Source organism: Sminthopsis crassicaudata, chromosome 3 (genome assembly GCF_048593235.1).
Source record: "Sminthopsis crassicaudata isolate SCR6 chromosome 3, ASM4859323v1, whole genome shotgun sequence".
NCBI classification, from domain to species: Eukaryota; Metazoa; Chordata; class Mammalia; order Dasyuromorphia; family Dasyuridae; genus Sminthopsis; species Sminthopsis crassicaudata.
Window position 1 is genome coordinate 231,241,752 of NC_133619.1, and position 10,823 is coordinate 231,252,574.

Below are 10,823 nucleotides of genomic sequence, written 5' to 3' on the forward strand. Positions count from 1 at the left end.
GTGCATACCCATTGATCCTGCAGTATTACTGCTATGTCTATATTTACAAACACATCTCCAAAAAGGGAAATGATCTATTTATACAAACATATGTATAGCAATTCTTTTTGTGATGGTTAAGAATTGGAAATAAAAAGAATACCCATCAAATGAAGACTAATTAGATAAGCTGTAGTGTATGATTGTCATGGAAAATTATTGTGCTATAAGAAATGACAAGGAAAATAATTTCAGAAAATCTGGAAAGATTCACGTGGACTAATGGATAGTGAAGTGAACAAAAGCAGGAAAATGATGTACACAGTAACAGAAATATTATTTATTGAAGAATTATAAATGACATTCTCAGCAATACAATGATGCAATGCAATTACGAAAATTAATGATGAAGCATATGTCTGCCACCAGAAAAAAAAAAAAAAAACAAACTTATATCGATAGAATACAGACTGAAACATGCTATTTTCACTTTCTTTCATTTTTTTGCCTTTATTTTAGTCTTCTTATATAAAATGACTAACTTGGAAATGTTTTACATGATTGTACATGCATGTTATATATTTGATTTCTTACTGTCTCAGAGAGGGAGAAAGGGAAGAAGGCAGGGTGGGAGGAATAGCATTTGGAATTCAAAGCTTAAAATTTTTAAAATGTTAGAAGAAAATTTCTTCCTATCTAAATTTTAAATTCTACTATAATGCCTACATATTTAAATACCCATTGATACAGATATTTGTCATGTTTTGGCTTTGTTTAAGCTCATATTTTAATAAATTAGATTGCTTCTAAACCATTTATTCTCAGGAGCTGTCATTTTTTTTACTCCCATTCCCCCACTGCAGTTCACTACATCTTCATTTTAATTATCCTTGATGCTTCATCTAGTTTTATTACTATAAATATCATTAGTATAAGAAAAAGGAAAAGAAGGTTTGTTGTTTTTTGCTTAAAATCATAAAAATATCTGATGGCATCATGAGTCCCTCCCCCAGGAATGATGCATAATGCAGCAGTAAAAGCACTGTTTGGCTGAGGATGAATAATATGTAGTAACTATGGAGATTCTTTAAAATTTAAGTTATTTTTAAATTAATTTAAAGTTAAAAAATAAGTATTGACTTTTCAGTAAAATTTACCCATTTATGGTTGTTAGGATAAATTGGATGGTGTAGTAGATTTAGGAAGATCTGAATTCAAATCCTGTCTTAGACACTTTTATGTGACCCTGGGCAACTCAGCTCTTTCAGCTTTAGTTTTCTTAATTATAAGATGAGAACGCACAACATTATTGTATCAAATTAGATAATACAGGAAGATTTGTAAAGTGTAAAGCACTTTGTCAATGTTAACTACTGGTATTAGAACATTTAGTTTCCAGAATTTTGTCACTCAAAGGACTTAAAGCTGAAGAAGGACTTTAGAAGTCAATCAGTCAAACTGATTGGATGCCTATAAACTGGGGAATGGCTGGATAAGTTATGGTATATGAATGTAATGGAATATTATAGTTCTATAAGAAATTATCATCTGAATGATTTCAGAAAGGTCTGCAGAGACTTAAAGAACTGATGCTAAGTGAAGTGAGTATAACCAACATTGCACCCAGCAACAAGATTATGTGATGATCAACTGTGATGAATGTGGTTCTTTTTAGTAATAAGGCAATTTAGGCCAATTCCAATAGAATTATGATGGAGAGAGTCATTTGCATGCAGAGAGGATTTGGGGGTTTGCATGTAGCTCACAACACAAATTTTTCATCTTTTTGTTGTTCGTTTCATGCTTGTTTTTTGTTCTTATTTTCCTCCTTTTGATCTGATTTTTCTTGTGCAACATGATAAAAATAAAGAAATATGCTTAGAAGAATTGCATGTTTAACCTCTATTGGCTTACTTGCTATCTAGGGGAGGGAGGGGAAGAAGAGAGAAAAATTTCTAAAACAAGCTTTTGCAAGGGTGAAGATCTTTGCATGCATTTTGAAAAATAAAAAAGCTATTATTATTTTTTTAAAAGTCAAATTATTCCTCCTATTTTAAAGATAAGAAAGTTGTTATCAAGAAATAGGAACTGACTTGTCCAAGAGCACAAGGGTAGAAAAAATTAGAATTAGGGTATATTGTGATATTGGGATCATTAAATATTTAAAATTAGGATCATAGGATTATAAATTTAAATGTGGAATCCAAACTCATAATTAACAGATGGGGAAACTGGGGCACACAAATTAAAATGAATTGCTCATGATAAGACCAGTTGTACATGTCTAAAGCAGATTTTAAACCCAAAATTTTCTGACTCTAGATTCAGTGCCTTAATCACTTTTACACTTTGCCTCTTAGGGTAAAATATACCATGGAATTTCAGGGGTAGTGCCTTTTTCTCTTGACAATCTCTGAATCTAATCAATCTAAATTATCTAGTAAGCAGCTACTATAAGCCAGGTACTGTTCTATATTTTGAAAATATGAATATTTTGAATGAAACAATTTCTACTCAAAAAGAACTTTTAAATTTGAATGGGAAGGAGACATTCTAGCAAAATGATGTAAGAATAAACATATAGTGAATAAATACAAATAATGCAAAAAGTAATTTGAGAGTGAAGGTAATAGGAGCTTCAAAGCTTTCTTGTAGAAGATGTTAATTGAGCTATGTCTTCAAAGAAGAATGAGTTAGTTGTGTGTTCAAGAAAGAGTGATAGAGGGGACTTCCAGGAAGTGGAAACAATATGGCAAAGTAAAGCCAGTAAGCTACACCAGCTCTCCCAGTTAAATAAAAGCAATATTTTGAGATGACCAGTTATAAATGACTTTGCTATTCTCAGTAGTATAATGATCTACAATTACTTGAAGGACTTATGATAAAAAATGATAAAAAAATTCTATCCATATCCAAAGAAGGAAATTATCTAAAGAAGGTAATTATTAAGTCTGGATACAGACTGATGCATTCTCTCTCTCCTTCTCTCTCTCTCTCTCTCTCTCTCTCTCTCTCTCTCTCTCTCTCTCTCTCACTTAATTTTTCTCATACGTTTTTATTTTTATTAGGGTGGGAGATCTATGTTTTCTTTCACAACTTGAATTTTATGGAAATGTTTTGCATGACTTAACATGTAATTTCTTAATTGAGGATGGGCATAAGGGAGAGAACCTAGAACTCAAAAATCTTTAAAACAAATATATAATATTGTTTTATATATAATTGGGGGAAATATTAAATAAATACATATTTTTTTAAAAATCTGAAAAAAAACCAACCATTCTTCAGAGAGAACTTGTCCATAAAAGCATGTTCCCTACAGAATATTGGTTTCCAAAGGACCAAAACATTTTCAATATAATTTTAATAGGTTGTGAACATGGTAGTTTTCAGAATGTACACACCTTATCAAAAAATTCCATGACTTCCAACATCTTCTCCAGAACTCATTGAAACATATAAGCTTTTCCACTTGATTTTCCAACAGGATTCATTTGCTTGGATCTGTGAGAATGTACCTCTAATAAAGTTCAGCTCTGATTCTTCATCCTAGCATGGAGATGAGTGGAAATAATACTAACCTTCTCAAAAATTGTTCTGACAATTGAATAAGATAATTCTTTTTAAATCTTAAATCACTGTATAAATATGAGATATTATCACTGACACTATTATTTTCATAATTGTTTTATATTTTCTTATCCTTTTTTACAGAATTTGTACAGAAAAATTCTAAGGACAAATAGTAATTATTGCTTATTGTCAAATATTTTTAAGAGAGAAGACTGTTGCACAGGTAGGTATAAATGGTTATTTTTAAACAAATGAATTAAGAGTATTGGAATGTAAGCTAATTTTGGGAGGGCTCACAAAAGCCAGAACAGCTCTAAAAGCAGATGTGATAACAGGGATGATGTAATTCATTCTATTGCCATATGGCTATAATTTCTTCTTCTAGATCTCTTTATTTTTAAAGTTTTTATTCCCATGAAGTTTAGGGAATATAGGTTTTATAATTACTCTATGAAAAAAATATTATTTTAAAATATTTAAATATTAATGTTGTGATGGTTGTAAAGAATAGTTAATCTAACTCAACTTCAACTCAATTTATTTGTGAATTATGAAGGTTATTATGGATTTTTATTTGTAGAAGAGGGATCTTTTTGGTTTATAATTTAAATTAATTTTTATATTTATAAATTTATATGTTTTAACTTGTAAAGTTTATTATTCTAGCCAAATGATTATACCTTTTTAGGTAGCTGGGTAATGCTAAATTATTACAACTTGAAGCGGTATGCTTGCATATTTTCTGGCATTTAGTTGTATATTTTACATCAATCCATAAATTGAGGTTTCATAAGGGTAAGTTTTCTGCAATTTTTCATGACAGTGAATTGTGACTGCAAATGTTTTTTATTCTATTAGCAATGACCCAGCAATTCTTCCATTAAGACATCCATGTTTACCCTGCATATTTTCCCTTCATGAGTTCAAGCATTTTCTAACTACTTCTTTGTCAACACATTATTGGTTGAGTTCTTTTGAATGATATACATGAAGTTTATTTAGATTGCACTCTTAGATCTTAACACTTTTCTAAACTCCATCTTTATATGGTTACATTTTGGTTACATTTGACAAATCCAGTGATATATTTTTATTTTATGAAGAGGAGTTTATTTGTTCTCATGGTGTTAGTGAAATTTTTAAATTTTTATCCAGTATTATGAATATCTATAAATTATTTTCCTCTTTGTTCATGCAGAAATGTCTATCTTTCTATAGCTGCCTTGGAGTGATAAGTCCTGTATTTCATTAACATTGTAGAGGTTTTCATTTAGACATCTTTTAGATTCATTAGAATCAATTTTACTATGTCAAAAGAATAAACTAAGCCTCTTGTTATACAGGCTTTAGTTGCTTTTTAATTAAAATTTAAATTGTTCTTCCCTTCAAGTTCCCACTTCTTGGTGCCAGTAAGTCTCAACATAAGCTGCATCAACATTTTTTTTTCTTAACAGAATTAAGCTCAATGTATCTTATTTAGAGACGATCAAGATATTTGTTAGCATTCCCTCCATCTGTTGGTTCAATTTGGCCTCCAGATTTAAGCTCAAAGACTCCAGTCAAGTTTTCCTCAATGCATATTAAAAATTTTATACTTATCAAGTTCAAATGACATTTTTATATCATTGAAGAAAGTTTCAGGGTGACGTAGCTGTTTAATGTTCTTTTCAGTGGAGCTACATAAGAGTATCATCCAAGTACATCAAGTAATTAACATGATGTTTTGCTATCATACTCAATTATATTCAACAATAATGATAATGGATTTGGGGATAAGATGCCATGTTTTATTTCAATTGTTCTTGATGTTATTGAATTATGGGCAAGTTTCAGACAGATAATTCCATTGGGACATCAACTACACCATTATTCTCACTATACTCCAGTCTATTTTGTGCATTTGCCTTGCCTGACGTTGTATTAAACTAAATTAAAGGCAAATGATCATTAAAGGAAATGTAAATGTTACAGCACTTTCAGGTAACTTTTGTTTTCAATAATTATCAATTTGTTCTTCATATCACTGGGGCTTTTTTGTTATTCCCTTTTTTTTCTTTAGGCAATATATTATTTACATTTAAATGTTTATACATTTATTGCATGACACAAGCTGTTTTCTGGAAAGGGTTTCTGCATATAATTATCTAGGTTGGGGATGAGAGGTCACTAATGTTATCATATTTAGAAGGAAAAAAGAATTTGGTGTTTTCTGTTTAAAAAGTCAAGATTTTTCTTGTGCAGTGTGATAAATATGGAAATATGTTTAAAAGAATTGCTTATGTTTAACCTATATTGGATTATTTACTGTCCAAGGCAGGAGTGATGTAGAGAAGAAGAAAAAAAAATTGGAACACAAGGTTTCACAAGGGAGAATGTTTAAAACCATCTTTGCATATATTTTGAGAAATAAAAAGTTATTATTATTTTTAATTTTAAAAATCTCAGATCTTTTTTTTTTCTTTCTAGCAAATTTTTTATTATATGAATTAACAAAATGTCTTCTTTTACCCAAGATTCCCAAGAACAAGACATATTATAAGAGGGACAAGGCTGCTGGACAAATCTAGTCACAACAGGATGATGAGTAACTGAATTCTTAAGAGAGCATTAAATTGAAATGTGGCAGCTTACAAGGGTTTAAGCAAGATATAAACCTAGTGAGATCCTGAGACAACTTAGTGACTCATCAGAACTTGGATCACAAACCAATCTCACAATTTCCTTCATCTAATCCTTCTTGGATTATATTCCTCATAGAGACCCAATTGTTGAAATACCTATACCTGACTGAAGAACAGGGGAGGTCTCATCAGTTGACTTCATTGCTACTTTCCTCGAATTTTCATTGATTAATGTGATAGAGCAGAGGCAATGGGTGTTCTATCATTTCTTTTCCCAGGGAGGTCAGAGGCTCCACAGCATGGCAACAGCTCTGCAGATGCCCACATCATGATAGTTGAAATAGCAGAGTCCTGCAAAGGTCACGGCTGAGAGCATCAAGAGACCTGCATTGGCTCCTTTCACCAACTTGTCTCCATGAACATAGTCAGTAATAAGCTGTCCAAGACCCCAGTGACTATGGAGGGTGAGGACTGCAGCCAGTGAGTAGTGCACCGCAGAGCTTGGGAACAGATAGGCTGCTGGGAGCAGCCCCAATAGCAAGACACTGACAGCTCTCTCACTAGTCCAGTGCAGAGATGCAGCCTTAGAGTTAGAGGAGTGGCTGGCAGACAGGTGGAGGTGCCGTCCTCCGGGGCCAGGTCGGTCCCGCAGAGAGGCTGAGACGTAGGCGGGTCTGAGCAAGCGCGGACCCAGGAGCAGAGCTCGGCTCCCCCAGGCGCAACTAAGGTTCAGGCGTCCTAAGGCTACAGCAGCCGCCAGCGCCATGTCTATCAGAAGCCAAAAATCTCAGATCTAACTTACATCTGAGATGAAGCAAAAAAATGATTTGTTAATAAATCTCTGTAGTCTTAATTTTTAAGACAAATAATGAACAATCGTACTCAGGCCCACCATTTTTGAATTTTACAGAGAAGCTAGAGTTTCAGTATCTTGCTGTAACACATCCATTATTTATTACATCAATGATACACATAATTTCTCTTTAATATTTGATCCATATTCAGCTACAGTACATGTAGTTGGTAGAATGAATATAATATGGAAATGGAATCAGAAAAGCTTGAGATCAAATTCAATCTCAGATGTTTACTAGCTATGTGACCCTGGCCAAATCACTTGATCTCTGTTTGTCTCAGTTTCCTCATCTGTAAAATGCAGATAATAATAATGCCTACCTCTCAAGATTGTTGTGAGGAGCAAATAAAATAGCAATTGTAAAATTATTGCACATCACTGAGTACATAGTAAGCTCTACATAAATGTTAGCTTCTTCCCATGATGATGATGATGATGATGATATAACATTTTTTTGTCCATGTAAGCAAACAGAAGTATTTCACATCTTCTTCCTCTTTCTTTGCTCTCTTTTGCTCCCCATGTCTCTTATATGGTATTTCTTTCAGTTGTTGCTGAATTAGCTATCTTTTTTCCCTTTTCTATTGTCTTGGCTTTTTATATTGCCATAACTTTTTTTTTTGGCTTTCAGTTCTAATTACTGATTTTTTTTTCTTTACCTTCAATTGAATTTAATGCTGTGGGGTTTTTTTTTTACATTTTCTTCTTCATATATTAGCTAAGTATCGAAGTTATCTTCACTTTCTTTCTGTAGTTCTTTAATGGTTTTCTCAAACCAGAATTACCATGGTAGTGTTGGATGTCTTTATGGATGTATGTACATAGGCAACAGTCATAGCTCATAATTCATACTATCTGTCCAATATCACAGAATAATTAATTGCTTTTTCTGGTCAAAGCAGTACCAGCTTTTTTGAATCATTTTATTCAAATAATAATTTGAAATTATTCAATTTAAATTCAGATAGTATTCATATACTCCTATAAAGCTTACAGAATATTCCTCATGCATTTTCACTTTTAATCCCCACATCAATCTTATAAGGCAGATTCTAGTATTATTCTCATTTTACAAATGAGGAAAGTGAGTGTAAAGGAAATTATTGTGACACAGCCAGTAAGTTTCTGAGACAGGTTTAAAATTCTGATCTTTCTGACTCCAAATTCAGCACTCCTTCAAATACAAAGTAGCTACCAAAGTCTGTTGGTTTAATTCATACAATGAAAGAGAGAGAGAGAGAGAGAGAGAGAGAGAGAGAGAGAGAGAGAGAGAGAGAGAGAGAGAGAGAAAGAGAGAGAGAGAGAGAGAGAGAGAGAGAGAGAGAGAGAGGAGAGAGAGAGAGAGAGGGATAGAGGGAGAAAGGGAGGGAAGGAGGGAGAGAGGAAAAGAATGACATATCATTTCCAGGAATAATGAAATTAATTTCATTTTAATTCCAGAACTTGAAGGGAAAAATATATGCACATAAAAACAAAATAACAGTTTTTAAAATATGACTGGAACATGAAACAAAGTTTGGCTGAAATTGGACTTAGACAAAAGATATCATGGTATATACCTACCAATCAAGATACTAAGAAAAATTCCACAGAAAAAACACTAATGTAAGTGAAATCCTTAATATTTTCCTAAATTGAAATATTACATAGATATGATTTACTAAAAATTTCTGAAATGGCAAAAAAAATCCCAATAAACAAAATGATCCATGTAAAAAAGTTCAAATGGCAAAATGCAAAGGAGATAAAAAAGCCAATTGAAAAAAAATAATTCATTACAAATTAGAATTGACAAATGGAAGCAAATGACTCAATGGGACATCAAGAATGAGTTAAATAAAAACAAAAAGATAGAAAAAATAGAAGAAAATGTTAAATACTTCATAGGAAAAATAACTGAACTGGAAAAAAGATCCAAGAAAGACAATCTAAGAATTACTGGACTACCTGAAAACCAAAATGAATAAAAAAAAAAGAGTCTAAACAGCTTCTTTCATGAAATCACCAAGGAAAATTGCTGTGATATTCTAGAGGCAGAGGATAAATTAGTCATTAAAAGACTCCATCAATCACTTCCTGCAAGAGACTCCAAAGTGAAAATTCCAAGGAATATTATAGCTAAATTCCAGAATTACTAGATCAAGGAAAAAAATACTGCAAGAAGCCAGAAAGAAACAATTGAAATCTCAAAGAGCCACAATCAAGATTACAGAGAATTTAGCAGCTTCCACATTAAGAATTGAAAGGCCTGATTAATCCACACTTAACACCATACATCAAGGTCAGATCAAAATGGGTACATGACCTAGGAATAAAGAATGAGATAAATAAATTAGAGGAACATAGAATAGTTTACCTCTCTAAGCTGTGGAAGAGGAATGAATTCATGACCAAAGAAGAACTAGACATCATTATTGATACAAAATAGAAAGCTTTGATTATATCAAATTGAAAAGTTTTTGTACAAACAAAATCAATGCAGATAAGATTAGAAGGGAAACAATAAACTGGGAAAACATTTTTATAGTCAAAGGTTCAGATAAAGGCCTCATTTCCAAAACATATAGAAAATTGACTCTAATATATAAGAAATAAAGCCAATCTCCAATTGATAAATGATCAAAGGATATGAACAGACAATTCTTGGATAAAAAAAAGTGGAACTATTTCTAGTCATATGAAAAGATGCTCCAAAGCATTAATAATCGGAGAAATGCAAATTAAGACAACTCTGAGATACCACTACATACTTGTCAGATTGGCTAAGATGACAAGAACAAATAATGATGAATGTCGGAGAGGATGTGGGAAAGCAGGGACACTGATACATTGTTGGTGGAACTGCGAATACATCCAGCCATTCTGGAGAGCAATTTGGAACTATGCTCTAAAAGTTATCAAACTGTTCATACCCTTTGATCCAGAAGTGTTGCTACTGGGTTTGTATCCCAAAGAGATCTTAAAGAAGTGAAAGGGACCTGTATGTGCAAGAATGTTTGTAGCAGCCCTCTTTGTAGTGGCCAGAAACTGGAAACTACGTGGATGCTCATCAGTTGGAGAATGGTTGGGTAAATTATGGTATATGAATGTTATGGAATATTATTGTTCTATAAGAAATAACCAACAGGATGATTTCAGAAAGTCCTGGACAGACTTAGATGAACTGATGCTGAGTGAAATGAGCAGGACCAGGAGATCATTATATACTTCAACAACAATACTGTATGATGATCAATTCTGATTGATGTGGCCCTCTCCAACAATGAGATGAACCAAATCAGTTCCAATAGAGCAGTAATGAACTGAATCAGCTATACTCAGCGAAAGAACTCTGGGAGATGACTATGAATCACTACATAGAATTTCCAATCACTCTAATTTTGTCCACCTGCATTTTGGATTTCCTTCACAGGCTAAATGTACACTATTTCAAAGTCCGATTCTTTTTGTTCAGCAAAGCAACTGTTTGGTCATGTATACATAGATTGTATTTAATTTATACTCTAACATATTTAACATGTATTGGTTGACCTGCCATCTGGGGGGGAGGAGGGGGAAAATTGGAACAAATGGTTTGGCAATTGTCAATGTTGTAAAATTACCCATGCAAATATCTGGTAAATAAAAACTATTAAAATAAAATAATAATTGAAGGGCCTGGAATAGGATATTCCAGAGGGCAAAAGAACTTGAATTGCAACCAAGAATCAACTATCCAACAAAATTAACCATTATCTTTCAGAGGAAAAGATAGATATTCAATGAAATAGGGGATTTTGTTTTATTTTTGATGA

The 10,823-nt window shown here is 32.5% G+C and overlaps 1 pseudogene; it reads right to left on the bottom strand.

Annotated features, from left to right (window-relative positions):
* Nucleotides 1-6,000: 6,000 nt before the first annotated feature.
* On the bottom strand, nucleotides 6,001-6,951 carry LOC141561098 (succinate dehydrogenase [ubiquinone] cytochrome b small subunit, mitochondrial pseudogene; annotated as a pseudogene).
* Between the last annotated feature and the right edge of the window lie 3,872 nt (nucleotides 6,952-10,823).